Source organism: Carcharodon carcharias, chromosome 2 (genome assembly GCF_017639515.1).
Source record: "Carcharodon carcharias isolate sCarCar2 chromosome 2, sCarCar2.pri, whole genome shotgun sequence".
NCBI lineage: Eukaryota > Metazoa > Chordata > Chondrichthyes > Lamniformes > Lamnidae > Carcharodon > Carcharodon carcharias.
This window is the reverse complement of record NC_054468.1, coordinates 3,885,020-3,902,293: the sequence shown is the minus strand read 5'-3', so window position 1 is coordinate 3,902,293 and position 17,274 is coordinate 3,885,020. Positions and strand designations below refer to the sequence as shown.

At 53.0% G+C, this 17,274-nt stretch overlaps 1 protein-coding gene across 3 annotated transcripts in view; it reads left to right on the top strand.

Moving 5' to 3' along the window:
- Nucleotides 1-17,274, top strand: part of LOC121292992 (LIM domain containing preferred translocation partner in lipoma) — a 525,780-nt gene that overhangs the window by 105,559 nt on the left and 402,947 nt on the right. The gene's annotated exons all lie outside the window — the stretch shown is intronic.

The following is a 17,274-nucleotide window of genomic DNA, read 5'->3' as shown; positions in this document are numbered from 1 at the left end:
AGCTGCCTCTGCCTGATGAGGTACCTGATAATGCGGTTCCAGAGAATGTGGTTCCTGCCAAAGAATCGGAAGTTGTGGAGCTGCGACATTCCCCACGGATCAGGAAACCACCTGAGAGACTGAACTTATAATTTCATGACCTGTAATATTGTAATGTCATGAGATAAATATCCTCGTAAATATAAAATGTACAGAAAAGTTAAAGGGGGAGGAATGTAGCAATTATAGTTTTGATAAACATAGGATTGTAGCTTTAAGAATAATCCTGTGTTGTAAGATCACATGATCTGTGTAAACCAATGAGTTAGCAGCATGGGGAACCTCTAGGAGATGGTCCTGCTTTAGTTTTGGAGTTAGATGCACATGTGTAGCTGCCACTGCTGTTTTGTAAATAAAGTTCAGTGTTTCCACCAAGAAAAATTGCCTGGAAAATCAGCTCCATAACAGGATGAGGGCACCAGATGTAATATTTCCAAGTTTGCTGATGACACGAAACTTGATGGGAATGTGATTGGTGAGGAGGATGTAAAGAGACTTCAAGGTGATTTAGACAAGTTGAGTGAGTGGGCAAACAGTATAATGTGGATAAGAGTGAAGTTATCCACTTCGAAAGGAAAAACAGAATGGCAGAGCATTATTTAAATGGTGATAGATTGGGAAATGCTGATGTACAAAGGGACCTGGGTGTCGTTGTACACCAATCACTGAAAGCAAGCCAGGTGCAGCCAGCAGTTAAGAAGGCAAATGGTATGTTGGCCTTCATTGCGAGAGGACTTGAGTACAGGAGCAAGGATGTCTTACTGCAGCTGTACAGGGCCTTGGCGAGACCACACCTGGAGTATTGTGGGCAGTTTTGGTCTCCTTACCTAAGAAAGGATATATTTGCCATAGAGGGAGTGCAGCAAAGGTTCACCAGACTGATTCCTGGGATGGCAGGATTGTCGTATGAGGAGAGATTGGGCTGACTAGGCCTGTATTCACTGGAGTTTAGAAGAATGAGAGGGGATCTCATTGAAACATATAAAATCCTGACAGGGCTGGACAGACTGGATGCAGGGATGATGTTTCCTCTGGCTGGAGGGGTCTTGAACAAGGGGTCACAGTCTCAGAATATGGGGTAGACCATTTAGGACTGAGATGAGGAGAATTTTCTTCACTTAGAGGGTGGTGAACCTGTGGAACTCTCTACCACAGAAGCTGTGGAGGCCAAGTCACTGAATATATTTAAGAAGGAAATAGATAGATTAAAGGCATCTAGGGGCATAGGGAGTACGGTGTTGAGAAAGAGGATCAGCCAGGATCATATTGAACGGTGGAGCAGGCTCGAAGGGCTGAATGGCCTACTTCTATTTTCTATGTTTCTATTTGCTGTGAAGTGATAGGGAAGTCCTGAGGATGTGTAAAGCACTGTATACATGCAAATCTTCCTTTTTAAATCTTTACTTCAGTACTACACCAGCAATCCCACACTGCAGGACAACAAGAATCTTGTTAGACTGATAGGAACTGTCAGCCTTTTGGCCCAATGTGCCTCTGTCAGATTTTTTAATGATCTGCCCAGTTTAGACCCACACACCAACATTTATTGCCCATCTCTAATTGCCCTTTGAGAAGGTGGTCGTGAAACTGAGGATATTGTATTTGGAGGAATTATAAAAGGATTAATTTACTTACCTTAATATCTGCCTCTGCAAAAAAAAAGGAACTTGCATTTATTTGGAGTCTTTCACTCCCTTGGGAGGTGCCAAAGCGCTCCACAGATAATGAAGTACTTTTTGAAGTGTAGACACAGCAGACAATTTGCACACAGCAACTTCCCCCAATCAGCAATGTCAGAATGACCAGATAATCTGTTTTTGTGACATTGGGATAAATATTGGCTGAGACACCAGGGATAACTCCCCAGCTCTTCTTTGGATAGAACCATGGGATTTTTTATGTCTGTCTTAGAGAGAGGGGCTGCGTCTCTCTTTAACATTTCATCTGAAAGGCAGTACCTCTGACAGTGCAGTACTCCTTCAGTTTTGACCTTCCGACAGTGCAGTACACCCTCAGTATTGACCCTCCGACAGTGTACTACACCCTCAGTATTGCCCCTCCGACAGTACAGTATTCCCTTGGTATTTCCCTTCAATGTTATAGTGCTCCCTCAGTATTTCCCCTCCAGCAGTACAGTACTCCCTCAGTGTTGCCCCTGAGACAGTACAGCACTCCCTCAGGATTGCCCTTCTGACTGTGCAGTACTTCCTCGGTATTGCGCTGCAACATTGTAGTGCTCCCTTGGTATTGACCCTCAGACAGTACAGCACTCCCTCAGTACTGACCCTCCGACTGTGCAGTACTCCCTCAGCATTGCCCCTCCAACAGTACAGCACTCCCTCAGTACTGACCCTCCGACAGCACAGCACTCCCTCAGTATTGACCGTCAGACAGTATAGTGCTCCCTCAGTATTGCCCCTAAGACAGTACAGTACTCCCTCCAGTATTGCCCCTCAAACAGTGCAATACTCCCTCAGTATTGCCCCTCTAACAGTACAGCACTCCCTCAGTATTGACCCTCAGACCATACAGTACTCCCTCAGTATTGCCCCTCCAACAGTACAGCACTCCCTCAGTATTGCCCCTTCGACAGTACAGTACTCCCTCAGTATTGACCCTCAGACAGTACAGCAGTCCCTCAGTATTGACCCTCCAACAGTACAGCACTCCCTCAGTATTGCCCCTCCGACAGTACAGTACTCCCTCAGCATTGCCCCTCCAACAGTACAGCACTCCCTCAGTATTACCCCTCTGACTGTACAGTACTCCCTCAGTATTACCCCTCCAACAGTACAGCACTCCCTCAGTATTGCCCCTCCGACAGTACAGCACTCCCTCAGTATTGACCCTCAGACAGTACAGTACTCCCTCAGTATTGCCCCTCCGACAGTACAGCACTCCCTCAGTATTGACCCTCAGACAGTACAGCACTCCCTCAGTATTGCCCCTCCGACAGTGCAGCATTCCCTCAGTATTGACCCTAGTACAGCACTCCCTCAGTATTGACCCTCCGACAGTGCAGCACTCCCTCAGTACTGACCCTCCGACAGTGCAGCACACCCTCAGTACTGACCCTCCGACAGTGCAGCACACCCTCAGTGTTGCCCCTCCGACAGTGCAGCATTCCCTTGGTATCATACTGGGAGTGCCACTCTGGAGTAAGAGCTCAAGTTTCTGGAATCGAACCATTGTGGTTGATTGGCCAAACTGCCAGCACGTACATTTTTAAAATTAAATAATTATGATTCCTTTGATACATGCAAACATACAAATTAGGGGCAGGAGTAGTCCACTTGGCCCCTCGAGTCTGCTCCGCCATTCAATGAGATCATGGCTGATCTGACTGTAACCTCAACCCCACATTCCTGTGATTGTGTTCCAAGTTTGGGTTTACATTGTGGATATTACAAAAGAAAATACTGCAGCTGCTGGAAATCTGAAATAAAAATAGTAAATGCTGGAAATACTCAGAAGAGTTGGCAGATTCAGTGGAGGAAGAAACAGAGTTAACATTTCGGGTCAAACAGTGCTGGCCCCTACGATGATATAAGGTTGAATATGGTCAGCCTGCCTTGCGTTCTAGCAATGGCACAGGAAGCACACACATCAAATCTAGCTGGCTGACTGCGACCACATGGTGACTGGTCATTTTGCAGTAATGAGGTGCAGATGCCTTATTACAGGATGGGCAGGGGAAGTGAGGCACTGATTGTTTTGTGATTGGGCAAGAACATAGGTGCTGGCATCTGCCCATGCTCTAAAACAAATTGCTGCTGGATCCCCCTCTGTGACTGTCCCTCTGTGACTGTCCCTCTGTGACTGGAACTCCCTCTGTGACTGTCCCTCTGTGACTGTCCCTCTGTGACTGTCCCTCTGTGACTGTCCCTCTGTGACTGTCCCTCTGTGACTGTCCCTCTGTGACTGGAGCTCCCTCTGTGACTGTCCCTCTGTGACTGTCCCTCTGTGACTGTCCCTCTGTGACTGTCCCTCTGTGACTGTCCCTCTGTGACTGTCCCTCTGTGACTGTCCCTCTGTGACTGGAGCTCCCTCTGTGACTGTCCCTCTGTGAATGTCCCTCTGTGACTGTCCCTCTGTGACTGGAACTCCCTCTGTGACTGTCCCTCTGTGACTGTCCCTCTGTGACTGGAACTCCCTCTGTGACTGTCCCTCTGTGACTGTCCCTCTGTGACTGTCCCTCTGTGACAGTCCCTCTGTGACTGGAGCTCCCTCTGTGACTGTCCCTCTGTGACTGTCCCTCTGTGACTGTACCTCTGTGACTGTACCTCTGTGACTGTCCCTCTGTGACTGGAGCTCCCTCTGTGACTGTCCCTCTGTGACTGTCCCTCTGTGACTGTCCCTCTGTGACTGTCCCTCCGTGACTGTCCCTCTGTGACTGTCCCTCTGTGACTGTCCCTCTGTGACTGTCCCTCTGTGACTGTCCCTCTGTGACTGTCCCTCTGTGACTGTCCCTCCGTGACTGTCCCTCTGTGACTGTCCCTCTGTGACTGTCCCTCCGTGACTGTCCCTCTGTGACTGTCCCTCTGTGACTGTCCCTCTGTGACTGTCCCTCTGTGACAGTCCCTCTGTGACTGGAGCTCCCTCTGTGACTGTCCCTCTGTGACTGTCCCTCTGTGACTGTCCCTCTGTGACTGTCCCTCTGTGACTGTCCCTCTGTGACTGTCCCTCCGTGACTGTCCCTCTGTGACTGTCCCTCCGTGACTGTCCCTCTGTGACTGTCCCTCTGTGACTGTCCCTCTGTGACTGTCCCTCTGTGACTGGAGCTCCCTCTGTGACTGTCCCTCCGTGACTGTCCCTCCGTGACTGTCCCTCTGTGACTGTCCCTCTGTGACTGGAGCTCCCTCTGTGACTGTCCCTCTGTGACTGTCCCTCTGTGACTGTCCCTCTGTGACTGTCCCTCTGTGACTGTCCCTCTGTGACTGTCCCTCTGTGACTGGAGCTCCCTCTGTGACTGTCCCTCTGTGACTGTCCCTCTGTGACTGGAGCTCCCTCTGTGACTGTCCCTCTGTGACTGTCCCTCTGTGACTGTCCCTCTGTGACTGTCCCTCTGTGACTGTCCCTCTGTGACTGGAGCTCCCTCTGTGACTGTCCCTCTGTGACTGTCCCTCTGTGACTGGAGCTCCCTCTGTGACTGTCCCTCTGTGACTGTCCCTCTGTGACTGTCCCTCTGTGACTGTCCCTCTGTGACTGGAGCTCCCTCTGTGACTGTCCCTCTGTGACTGTCCCTCTGTGACTGTCCCTCTGTGACTGTCCCTCTGTGACTGTCCCTCTGTGACTGTCCCTCTGTGACTGGAGCTCCCTCCGTGACTGTCCCTCTGTGACTGTCCCTCTGTGACTGTCCCTCTGTGACTGTCCCTCTGTGACTGTCCCTCTGTGACTGTCCCTCTGTGACTGGAGCTCCCTCCGTGACTGTCCCTCTGTGACTGTCCCTCTGTGACTGGAGCTCCCTCTGTGACTGTCCCTCTGTGACTGTCCCTCTGTGACTGTCCCTCTGTGACTGTCCCTCTGTGACTGTCCCTCTGTGACTATCCCTCCGTGACTGTCCCTCTGTGACTGTCCCTCTGTGACTGGAGCTCCCTCTGTGACTGTCCCTCTGTGACTATCCCTCCGTGACTGTCCCTCTGTGACTGTCCCTCTGTGACTGTCCCTCTGTGACTGTCCCTCTGTGACTGTCCCTCTGTGACTGTCCCTCTGTGACTGTCCCTCTGTGACTGTCCCTCTGTGACTGTCCCTCTGTGACTGTCCCTCTGTGACTGGTCCCCTCTGTGACTGTCCCTCTGTGACTGTCCCTCTGTGACTGTCCCTCTGTGACTGTCCCTCTGTGACTGTCCCTCTGTGACTGGAGCTCCCTCTGTGACTGTCCCTCTGTGACTGTCCCTCTGTGACTGTCCCTCTGGGACTGTCCCTCTGTGACTGTCCCTCATGTGACTGTCCCTCTGTGACTGTCCCTCTGTGACTGTCCCTCTGTGACTGTCCCTCTGTGACTGTCCCCTCTGTGACTGTCCCTCTGTGACTGGTGCTCCCTCTGTGACTGTCCCTCTGTGACTGTCCTCTGTGACTGAGCTCCCTCTGTGACTGTCCCTCTGTGACTGTCCCTCTGTGACTGTCCTCTGTGACTGTCCCTCTGTGACTGTCCCTCTGTGACTGAGCTCCCTCTGTGACTGGTCCCTCTGTGACTGTCCCTCTGTGACTGTCCCTCTGTGACTGTCCCTCCTGTGACTGCTCCCTCAGTGACTGTCCCTCTGTGGCTTGTCCCTCTGTGACTGTCCCTCTGTGACTGTCCCTCTGTGACTGTCCCTCTGTGACTGTCCCTCGTGACTGTCCTCTGTGACTGTCCCTCGTGACTGTCCCTCTGTGACTGTCCTCTGTGACTGTCCTCTGTGACTGTCCCTCTGTGACTGTCCCTCTGTGACTGAGCTCCCTCCGTGACTGTCCCTCTGTGCTGTCCCTCTGTGCTGTCCCTCTGTGACTGTCCCTCTGTGACTGTCCTCTGTGACTGGTCCCTCCGTGACTGTCCCCTCGTGACTGTCCCTCTGTGACTGTCCCTCCTGAGACTTGCTCCCTCTGTGACTGTCCTCTGTGACTGTCCCTCTGTGACTGTCCCTCTGTGGACTGGAGTCCCTCCGTGACTGTCCCTCTGTGACTGATCTCCCTCGTGACTGTCCCTCGTGACTGTCCCTCTGTGACTGTCCCTCTGTGACTGTCCCTCTGTGACTGTCCCTCTGTGACTGGAGCTCCCTCTGTGACTGTCCCTCTGTGACTGTCCCTCTGTGACTGTCCCTCTGTGACTGTCCCTCTGTGACTGTCCCTCTGTGACTGTCCCTCTGTGACTGTCCCTCTGTGACTGTCCCTCTGTGACTGTCCCTCTGTGACTGTCCCTCTGTGACTGTCCCTCTGTGACTGTCCCTCTGTGACTGTCCCTCTGTGACTGTCCCTCTGTGACTGTCCCTCTGTGACTGTCCCTCTGTGACTGTCCCTCTGTGACTGTCCCTCTGTGACTGTCCCTCTGTGACTGTCCCTCTGTGACTGTCCCTCTGTGACTGTCCCTCTGTGACTGTCCCTCTGTGACTGTCCCTCTGTGACTGTCCCTCTGTGACTGTCCCTCTGTGACTGTCCCTCTGTGACTGTCCCTCTGTGACTGTCCCTCTGTGACTGTCCCTCTGTGACTGTCCCTCTGTGACTGTCCCTCTGTGACTGTCCCTCTGTGACTGTCCCTCTGTGACTGGTCCCTCTGTGACTGTCCCTCTGTGACTGTCCCTCTGTGACTGTCCCTCTGTGACTGTCCCTCTGTGACTGTCCCTCTGTGACTGGTCCCTCTGTGACTGTCCCTCTGTGACTGTCCCTCTGTGACTGTCCCTCTGTGACTGTCCCTCTGTGACTGTCCCTCTGTGACTGTCCCTCCGTGACTGTCCCTCTGTGACTGTCCCTCTGTGACTGTCCCTCTGTGACTGAGCTCCCTCCTGTGACTGTCCCTCTGTGACTGTCCCTCTGTGACTGTCCCTCTGTGACTGTCCCCTCTGTGACTGTCCCTCTGTGACTGGAGCTCCCTCTGTGACTGTCCCTCTGTGACTGTCCCTCTGTGACTGTCCCTCTGTGACTGTCCCTCCGTGACTGTCCCTCTGTGACTGTCCCTCTGTGACTGTCCCTCTGTGACTGTCCCTCTGTGACTGTCCCTCTGTGACTGTCCCTCTGTGACTGTCCCTCTGTGACTGTCCCTCTGTGACTGTCCCTCTGTGACTGTCCCTCTGTGACTGTCCCTCTGTGACTGTCCCTCTGTGACTGTCCCTCTGTGACTGTCCCTCTGTGACTGTCCCTCTGTGACTGTCCCTCTGTGACTGTCCCTCTGTGACTGTCCCTCTGTGACTGTCCCTCTGTGACTGTCCCTCTGTGACTGTCCCTCTGTGACTGTCCCTCTGTGACTGTCCCTCTGTGACTGTCCCTCTGTGACTGTCCCTCTGTGACTGTCCCTCTGTGACTGTCCCTCTGTGACTGTCCCTCTGTGACTGTCCCTCTGTGACTGTCCCTCTGTGACTGTCCCTCTGTGACTGTCCCTCTGTGACTGTCCCTCTGTGACTGAGCTCCCTCTGTGACTGTCCCTCTGTGACTGTCCTCCGTGACTGTCCCTCTGTGACTGTCCCTCTGTGACTGTCCCTCTGTGACTGTCCCTCTGTGACTGTCCCTCTGTGACTGTCCCTCTGTGACTGTCCCTCTGTGACTGTCCCTCTGTGACTGTCCCTCTGTGACTGTCCCTCTGTGACTGTCCCTCTGTGACTGTCCCTCTGTGACTGTCCCTCTGTGACTGTCCCTCTGTGACTGTCCCTCTGTGACTGTCCCTCTGTGGCTGTCCCTCTGTGACTGTCCCTCTGTGACTGTCCCTCTGTGACTGTCCCTCCGTGACTGTCCCTCTGTGACTGTCCCTCTGTGACTGTCCCTCTGTGACTGTCCCTCTGTGACTGTCCCTCTGTGACTGTCCCTCTGTGACTGTCCCTCTGTGACTGTCCCTCTGTGACTGTCCCTCTGTGACTGTCCCTCTGTGACTGTCCCTCTGTGACTGTCCCTCTGTGACTGTCCCTCTGTGACTGTCCCTCTGTGACTGTCCCTCTGTGACTGTCCCTCTGTGACTGTCCCTCTGTGACTGTCCCTCTGTGACTGTCCCTCTGTGACTGTCCCTCTGTGACTGTCCCTCTGTGACTGTCCCTCTGTGACTGTCCCTCTGTGACTGTCCCTCTGTGACTGTCCCTCTGTGACTGTCCCTCTGTGACTGTCCCTCTGTGGACTGGAGCTCCCTCTGTGACTGTCCCTCTGTGACTGTCCCTCTGTGACTGTCCCTCTGTGACTGTCCCTCTGTGACTGTCCCTCTGTGACTGTCCCTCTGTGACTGTCCTCTGTGGACTGTCCCTCTGTGACTGAGCCCCTCCGTGACTGTCCCTCTGTGACTGTCCCCTCTGTGACTGTCCCTCTGTGACTGTCCCTCTGTGACTGTCCCTCTGTGACTGTCCCTCTGTGACTGTCCCTCTGTGACTGTCCCTCTGTGACTGTCCCTCTGTGACTGGTCTCCTCTGTGACTGTCCCTCCTGTGACTGTCCCTCTGTGACTGTCCCTCTGTGACTGTCCCTCGTGACTGTCCCTCTGTGACTGCTCCCTCAGTGACTGTCCCTCTGTGACTGTCCCTCTGTGACTGTCCCTCTGTGACTGGCTCCCTCTGTGACTGTCCCTCTGTGACTGTCCCTCTGTGACTGTCCCTCTGTGACTGTCCCTCTGTGACTGGAGCTCCCTCTGTGACTGTCCCTCTGTGACTGTCCCTCTGTGACTGTCCCTCTGTGACTGTCCCTCCGTGACTGTCCCTCTGTGACTGTCCCTCTGTGACTGTCCCTCCGTGACTGTCCCTCCGTGACTGTCCCTCCGTGACTGTCCCTCCGTGACTGGAGCTCCCTCTGTGACTGTCCCTCTGTGACTGTCCCTCTGTGACTGTCCCTCTGTGACTGTCCCTCCGTGACTGTCCCTCTGTGACTGGAGCTCCCTCTGTGACTGTCCCTCTGTGACTGTCCCTCTGTGACTGTCCCTCCGTGACTGTCCCTCCGTGACTGTCCCTCTGTGACTGTCCCTCTGTGACTGTCCCTCTGTGACTGTCCCTCAGTGACTGGCCCTCCTGTGACTGGTCCCTCTGTGACTGTCCCTCTGTGACTGTCCCTCTGTGACTGTCCCTCTGTGACTGTCCCTCTGTGACTGTCCCTCCGTGACTGTCCCTCTGTGACTGTCCCCTCTGTGACTGTCCCTCTGTGACTGTCCCTCTGTGACTGTCCCTCTGTGACTGTCCCTCCGTGACTGTCCCTCCGTGACTGTCCCTCCGTGACTGTCCCTCTGTGACTGTCCCTCTGTGACTGTCCCTCCGTGACTGGAGCTCCCTCTGTGACTGTCCCTCTGTGACTGTCCCTCTGTGACTGTCCCTCTGTGACTGTCCCTCTGTGACTGTCCCTCTGTGACTGTCCCTCTGTGACTGTCCCTCTGTGACTGTCCCTCTGTGACTGTCCCTCTGTGACTGTCCCTCTGTGACTGTCCCTCTGTGACTGTCCCTCTGTGACTGTCCCTCTGTGACTGTCCCTCTGTGACTGTCCCTCTGTGACTGTCCCTCTGTGACTGTCCCTCTGTGACTGTCCCTCTGTGACTGTCCCTCTGTGACTGTCCCTCTGTGACTGTCCCTCTGTGACTGTCCCTCTGTGACTGTCCCTCTGTGACTGTCCCTCTGTGACTGTCCCTCTGTGACTGTCCCTCTGTGACTGGAGCTCCCTCTGTGACTGTCCCTCTGTGACTGTCCCTCTGTGACTGTCCCTCTGTGACTGTCCCTCTGTGACTGTCCCTCTGTGACTGTCCCTCTGTGGCTGTCCCTCTGTGACTGTCCCTCTGTGACTGTCCCTCCGTGACTGGAGCTCCCTCCGTGACTGTCCCTCTGTGGCTGTCCCTCTGTGACTGTCCCTCTGTGACTGTCCCTCTGTGACTGTCCCTCTGTGACTGTCCCTCCGTGACTGTCCCTCCGTGACTGTCCCTCTGTGACTGTCCCTCTGTGACTGTCCCTCTGTGACTGTCCCTCTGTGACTGTCCCTCCGTGACTGTCCCTCTGTGACTGTCCCTCTGTGACTGTCCCTCTGTGACTGTCCCTCTGTGACTGTCCCTCTGTGACTGTCCCTCTGTGACTGTCCCTCTGTGGCTGTCCCTCTGTGACTGTCCCTCTGTGACTGTCCCTCTGTGACTGTCCCTCTGTGACTGTCCCTCCGTGACTGTCCCTCTGTGACTGTCCCTCTGTGACTGTCCCTCTGTGACTGTCCCTCTGTGACTGTCCCTCCGTGACTGTCCCTCCGTGACTGTCCCTCTGTGACTGTCCCTCTGTAGCTGTCCCTCTGTGACTGTCCCTCTGTGACTGTCCCTCTGTGACTGTCCCTCTGTGACTGTCCCTCCGTGACTGTCCCTCTGTGACTGTCCCTCTGTGACTGTCCCTCTGTGACTGTCCCTCTGTGACTGTCCCTCTGTGACTATCCCTCCGTGACTGTCCCTCTGTGACTGTCCCTCTGTGACTGTCCCTCCGTGACTGTCCCTCCGTGACTGTCCCTCTGTGACTGTCCCTCTGTGACTGGAGCTCCCTCTGTGACTGTCCCTCTGTGACTGTCCCTCTGTGACTGTCCCTCTGTGACTGGAGCTCCCTCTGTGACTGTCCCTCTGTGACTGTCCCTCTGTGACTGTCCCTCTGTGACTGTCCCTCTGTGACTGTCCCTCTGTGACTGTCCCTCTGTGACTGTCCCTCTGTGACTGTCTCTCTGTGACTGTCCCTCTGTGACTGGAGCTCCCTCTGTGACTGTCCCTCTGTGACTGTCCCTCTGTGACTGTCCCTCTGTGACTGTCCCTCTGTGACTGTCCCTCTGTGACTGTCTCTCTGTGACTGTCCCTCTGTGACTGGAGCTCCCTCTGTGACTGTCCCTCTGTGACTGTCCCTCTGTGACTGTCCCTCTGTGACTGTCCCTCTGTGACTGTCTCTCTGTGACTGTCCCTCTGTGACTGGAGCTCCCTCTGTGACTGTCCCTCTGTGACTGTCCCTCTGTGACTGTCTCTCTGTGACTGTCCCTCTGTGACTGGAGCTCCCTCTGTGACTGTCCCTCTGTGACTGTCCCTCTGTGGCTGTCCCTCTGTGACTGTCCCTCTGTGACTGTCCCTCTGTGACTGTCCCTCTGTGACTGTCCCTCTGTGACTGTCCCTCTGTGACTGTCCCTCTGTGACTGGAGCTCCCTCTGTGACTGTCCCTCTGTGACTGTCCCTCCGTGACTGTCCCTCCGTGACTGTCCCTCTGTGACTGTCCCTCTGTGACTGTCCCTCTGTGACTGTCCCTCTGTGACTGTCCCTCTGTGACTGTCCCTCCGTGACTGTCCCTCTGTGACTGTCCCTCTGTGACTGTCCCTCTGTGACTGGAGCTCCCTCTGTGACTGTCCCTCTGTGACTGTCCCTCTGTGACTGTCCCTCCGTGACTGTCCCTCTGTGACTGTCCCTCTGTGACTGTCCCTCTGTGACTGTCCCTCTGTGACTGTCCCTCTGTGACTGTCCCTCTGTGACTGTCCCTCTGTGACTGTCCCTCCGTGACTGTCCCTCTGTGACTGTCCCTCTGTGACTGGAGCTCCCTCTGTGACTGTCCCTCCGTGACTGTCCCTCTGTGACTGTCCCTCTGTGACTGTCCCTCTGTGACTGTCCCTCTGTGACTGTCCCTCTGTGACTGTCCCTCCGTGACTGTCCCTCTGTGACTGTCCCTCTGTGACTGGAGCTCCCTCTGTGACTGTCCCTCCGTGACTGTCCCTCCGTGACTGTCCCTCTGTGACTGTCCCTCTGTGACTGTCCCTCTGTGACTGGAGCTCCCTCTGTGACTGTCCCTCTGTGACTGTCCCTCCGTGACTGTCCCTCTGTGACTGTCCCTCTGTGACTGTCCCTCTGTGACTGTCCCTCTGTGACTGGAGCTCCCTCTGTGACTGTCCCTCCGTGACTGTCCCTACGTGACTGTCCCTCTGTGACTGTCCCTCTGTGACTGTCCCTCCGTGACTGTCCCTCTGTGACTGGAGCTCCCTCTGTGACTGTCCCTCTGTGACTGTTGGATGGATTCTCAGTGACAAGGGCTACCCATTGAAGACATGGCTGCTCAGGCCTGTGAGGAACCCTCGCTCTGCAGCAGAGCTAAGGTATAATGTCTGCCACAGATTCACCCGAACGACAATCAAGCTGCCCATTGGGCTACTCAAATTGCGATACCATCTCAGCTCTGTGAGTGATCTTCTTGACTTGAGCACTTGGTGCAGAACGCCAGCAGGAGGGAGGAGACAGGTGGTATACATTTAGTTTAGACTTTATTGAATTCAGTAGCAAGGGGCATCATGGTTCCAGGAACTGGGTATATATTGGATTGTCCCATGCCTCTCTGGCAGTTCCCTAAATGCCCTTGGCATCAGGCTCAAGAGCTTCTCCATCGTGCATTGTCAGCCCAGCATCCTCCACCATATCCTCCTGGTCAGGTGAAGACTGGAGATCAGCCATGGGTTTGGGCCAAGGCTTCCTTCTGCAGTGTACAGTAGACCACCACATTATATGACACACCTGATGCGGCATCGGAATTGCAACTTGAGTAGTCCAATGGGCAGCTTGATTGTCGTTCGGGTGAATCTGTGGCAGACATTATACCTTAGCTCTGCTGCAGAGGCCTGAGCAGCCATGTCTTCAACGGGTAGCCCTTGTCACTGAGAATCTATCCTGGAAGGTTAGCAGGACTGGGCCAGAAGAGCTGTTGACTTGAGAATGAGTATGTGTGTATTGTGGCAGTTCCCCAGGAACTGTGCAGATACTTGTAGGATTCACTTTCGATGGTTGCAGACCAGCTGCACATTAATGGAATGGGAGTTCTTCCTGTTGATGAAGGCCACTAGCTCTTCCGTGGAAGCCTTTATGGCCATAAGAGCGCAGTCTATGGCACCTTGTACCTGTGGAAATCCAGCAATGTCTCCAAAGCTGATGATTCTCTCCACCTGACTCTTTGACTCCATTTGGAAAAGCATGAGGTACACCAGCCCTCCTGAACAATGCTTCTGTTAGCTCCTTGATGCAGCAGTGTGCTGCTGCCTGGAGATCCCACGCATGTCCCCAGTGGATTTATTTTTAATTCTTTCATGGGATGTGGGTGCCACTGGCAAGGCCAGCATTTGTTGCCCATCCCTAATTGGCCTTGAGCTGGGTGACTTGCATGGCCATTTCAGAGGGCAGTTAGGAGTCAACCATGTCGCTGTGGGTCTGGAGTCACACGTAGGCCAGACCGGGTAAGGACAGCAGATTTCCTTCCCTAAAGGGCATTTGTGAACCAGATGGGTTTTTATGACAATCAACAATGGTTTAGTGGTCACTGTTACTGAGACTAGCTTTTAATTCCAGATTTTTATTAATCAGTTGAATTCGAGCTACTGTAGGGGATCCCTGAGAAGATCTGGGGCTGGATTTTCAACTCGGGGTGCAGATGCCTGCCTGACACACACGAGCATGAAATAGCGCAACGATGACATCGGCCGAGCGTCCCGACATCATTGCTCACTCGTGTGATGTTTCAGTCGGTGGGTGCATGCGGGAGTCGGCAGTGCACCCGCTGACAATTAAGAGGGCTGTTAAACCCATTAATAAATGAATTAAAATGAGTTTTTCCCTGTCCAAGGGTGAAAAGGAAACCTCATCCGCTGGCGGAGTGAAGTCCCTGATGTTAATTAAAAATAAAATAAATATTTTTAAATTTCATTTGTAACATGCCCCTGTTCATGTGACAGAGTCATTAAACATTTATTAATAAGAGAACTGATTTTAAATACATACATAGATCTATAAGTTACTACTATGATAACTTCTAAATCACCCACTTGATCTGACTCCTAGTTACACTTTCGTTAAGTCAACAGTAAGACACAGATTTTAAAAGACCCAGGCAAAGAAACATGATGCCCTGAACAAGTCAAATTTCTTAATTTCAGTCCTTTGAAGACAGCAGCTTGAGGCACAGATGCTGAAGGCTTTAAGTTGTTAGATCTTAAAATGCCTACCTTACACACAGCGTGCGCTCCTTTATACATATTTTTCCCTTTGAATGCAAATTCCCATTGTTTCACTATGTCTCTGGACTTTATCCTCCTGATAATAAAAACCTCTCGTAGCACTAAGTTTTACCAGTAATCTTTGGGAAAAATAAACACACTGTTTCTAAAAAAAACCCCAGAAAATGCTGGCGAAACTTAGCAAGTCTGAAGGCATCTGTGGAGAAAGAAACAGAGTTGACATTTCGATTCCTTATGACCCTTCTTCAGAGCTCTGAACAAACTCAAAAGTTGAAACAGGCTTCCAGTGGAACATTGAGTGCAATTGAAATGCAAATACAAGCTGACACAGATGAATTGAGACTGTGAGCAGTCTTTCTTCATCCAGAGAGGCAGTTTTGCACAGACATTCATTGCATGAACAAAGTCCATTCCTGTCCCGAAGAATTGATTTGTTGAATTCGCCATTCATTTCCATGATGAATTAAAATGTGTAAAGACAGACCTCTGCCCACCAGCACTGTACCCCAGTTTTATACAGTGACAGACTTGTCCCTGCAAGTACTGGACCCCAGTGTTATACAGTGACAGACCTGTCCCCACCAGTACTGTACCCCAGTGTTATACAGTGACAGACCCATCCCCACCAGTACTATACCCCAGTGTTATACAGTGACAGACCCGTCCCCACCAGTACTGTACCCCAGTGTTATACAGTGACAGACCTGTCCCCACCAGTACTGTACCCCAGTGTTATACAGTGACAGACCCATCCTCACCAGTACTATACCCCAGTGTTATACAGTGACAAACCTATCCCCACCAGTACTGTACCCCAGTGTTATACAGTGACAGACCCGTCCCCACCAGTACTGTACCCCAGTGTTACACAGTGACAGACCAGTCCCCACCAGTACTGCACCCCAGTGTTATACAGTGACAGACCCGTCCCCACCAGTACTGTACCCCAGTGTTATACAGTGACAGACCCGTCCCCACCAGTACTGTACCCCAGTGTTACACAGTGACAGACTTGTCCCTGCAAGTACTGGACCCTAGTGTTACACAGTGACAGACTTGTCCCCACCAGTACTGTACCCCAGTGTTACACAGTGACAGACTTGTCCCTGCAAGTACTGGACCCCAGTGTTACACAGTGACAGACCTGTCTCCACCAATACTGTACTCCAGTGTTACACAATGACAGACCTGTCCCGACCAGTACTGGACCCCAATGTTATACAGTAACAGACCCGTCCCCACCAGTACTGTACCCCAGTGTTATACAGTGACAGACCTGTCCCCACCAGTACTGTACCCCAGTGTTATACAGTGACAGACCTGTCCCCACCAGTACTGTACCCCAGTGTTATACAGTGACAGACCCATCCCCACCAGTACTGTACCCCAATGTTATACAGTGATAGACCCGTCCCCACCAGTACTGGACCCCAGTGTTACACAGTGACAGACCCGTCCCCACCAGTACTGGACCCCAATGTTACACAGCGACAGACCTGTCCCCACCAGTACTGTACCCCAATGTTATACAGTGACAGACCCGTCCCCACCAGTGCTGCACCCCAATGTTACACAGTGACAGACTCGTCCCCACCAGCACTGCACCCCAATGTTATACAGTGACAGACCTGTCCCCACCAGTACTGTACCCCAATGTTATACAGTGATAGACCCGTCCCCACCAGAACTGGACCCCAATGTTACACAGCGACAGACCTGTCCCCACCAGTACTGTACCCCAGTGTTATACAGTGACAGACCTGTCCCCACCAGTACTGTACCCCAGTGTTATACAGTGACAGACCTGTCCCCACCAGTACTGTACCCCAGTGTTATACAGTGACAGACCTGTCCCCACCAGCACTGTACCCCAGTGTTATACAGTGACAGACCTGTCCCCACCAGTACTGTACCCCAGTGTTAAGCAGTGACAGACCTGTCCCCACCAGTACTGTACCCCAGTGTTATACAGTGACAGACCCGTCCCCACCAGTACTGTACCCCAATGTTATACAGTGACAGACCCGTCCCCACCAGTACTGTACCCCAGTGTTATACAGTGACAGACCTGTCCCCACCAGTACTGTACCCCAGTGTTATACAGTGACAGACCTGTCCCCACCAGTACTGTACCCCAGTGTTATACAGTGACAGACCTGTCCCCACCAGCACTGTACCCCAGTGTTATACAGTGACAGACCTGTCCCCACCAGTACTGTACCCCAGTGTTATACAGTGACAGACCTGTCCCCACCAGTGCTGTACCCCAGTGTTATACAGTGACAGACCTGTCCCCACCAGTACTGTACCCCAGTGTTATACAGTGACAGACCTGTCCCCACCAGTACTGTACCCCAGTGTTATACAGTGACAGACCTGTCCCCACCAGTGCTGTACCCCAGTGTTATACAGTGACAGACCTGTCCCCACCAGTACTGTACCCCAGTGTTATACAGTGACAGACCTGTCCTCACCAGTGCTGTACCCCAGTGTTATACAGTGACAGACCTGTCCCCACCAGTGCTGTACCCCAGTGTTATACGGTGACAAAGTTGTACAGGTCTGGTGGTTCACTATTGGGTGTCAAATTAGACAGATGTGATTG